The sequence below is a fragment of the Orycteropus afer genome, unplaced genomic scaffold, assembly GCF_000298275.1.
Source record: "Orycteropus afer afer isolate SDZICR_OR568_19922 unplaced genomic scaffold, OryAfe1.0 scaffold00054, whole genome shotgun sequence".
Taxonomy (NCBI): domain Eukaryota; kingdom Metazoa; phylum Chordata; class Mammalia; order Tubulidentata; family Orycteropodidae; genus Orycteropus; species Orycteropus afer.
This window is the reverse complement of record NW_006921641.1, coordinates 13,389,233-13,390,784: the sequence shown is the minus strand read 5'-3', so window position 1 is coordinate 13,390,784 and position 1,552 is coordinate 13,389,233.

Here is a 1,552-nt window from a genome sequence, read left to right as displayed (position 1 = left end):
TGTTAGATAGGTAGAGATAAGTACTGAGTTGGGTGAAGAGAAGAGCAACGTACCAAATGTGAGTGATCAACACCATGGCATTCAGGAACAGGAAGACATAGAGGTACATGGGAGATACAGATGAATCCTTTTGCATATACTGTAGTACTGTCTTGTCAGTGAAGGCAAACATGGATATACAGGTGGATAGATGGATGGACAGGCTGAACTATTAGGTATGTCTATGCAGGTGGGACTGTGCCCAAGACCATGTATAGGGTTGGCAGACAATGTTTCTACAAGTATATTGGTATGTTCTGTAAGAATTCCCAGGTATATAGTAGGACTGACAAGGGACAAGGTTGTAGTCACTTCTTGGGCACAGCCAGCTACTCAGAGGGAACAAGTAATTGGACCTGAGGGCTCAGGACCGTAGTCACAGGGGACATCAAGCTCAATTGGCATAACATACTACACAAAACATTGTTCCACATCCTACTTTGACAAGTAGCAACTGGGATCTTAAAAGTTTGCAAGTGGCCATCTAGATGCAACAATGGTTCTCTCCTCATCCAGAACAAAGAAACATGAAGAAAAACAAAGATTCACGGAAACAATTAGCCCAAGTGACTGGTACACCATGTGATTCTCAGCCTATATGACTATGAGACCAGAAGAACTAGTTGGTGCCTGGCTACCACTGTCAACCACTCTGAGGAGGATCTAAGTAGGAGATCTGGATAGAGAGGGAGAACAATGTGGAACAAAACTCAGAATCATTTTTTTAAAAAAAGGGACCAGCTTTGCTGGTCTGAGAGAGCCTGATGGAACTATGGAGACTATGGTCCCTAGCTGCCCTTCAGGTATAGAATTGAATCCACTCCTGCCACTTCAGGTAAGGCTGGGGTCCCGAGCCACACCCCTCCCAAGATGTGGGAAAGAGGCAGGAATCTATGTAAGGGGAGGGAGGGAAAGGTGGAGAGGTTTTGAACAGCTTGTTGTTGTCTTTGTTATGTGCCGTCGAGTCGGACCCGACTCATAGTGACCCCTCCTTGGGTTTCTGAGGCAGTATCTCTATGGAAGTAGATTGTCCCATCTTCCTTCTGAGGAGTGGCTGGTGGGTTTGAACCGGGAGGCTTCTAGTTAGCAGTCAAGTGCCTTAGGCACTATGCTACCAGAGCTCCCACAGCTAAGGGAGACAAATTTATCTGTCAGTTTGTCCTACCGTGGTGGCATGTTGCTGTGAGGCTTGAGGCTGTGCCGCAGGTATCTCAAACCCAGCAGGGTTGCACATGGTGCACAGGTTTCAACAGCTTACAGACTGACATAGACTAGGAAGAAGGAGGAGGCCATCTACTTCTCAATGAATTGGACAGGGAAAACCTTATGAATAGCGGAGAAACACTGTCTGACACATTACTGTGCAACTTTATGAATAGCCCAGAAACATTGTCCGATACAGTGAACGAGGATAAGCCTCTCAAAATAGGACCAGAAAAGAGCTGCATCATCAGAGTAGAACCAGCCTTAATGATACGGATAAGGTAAAGCTTTTGAGACCTCCATTTGCTGA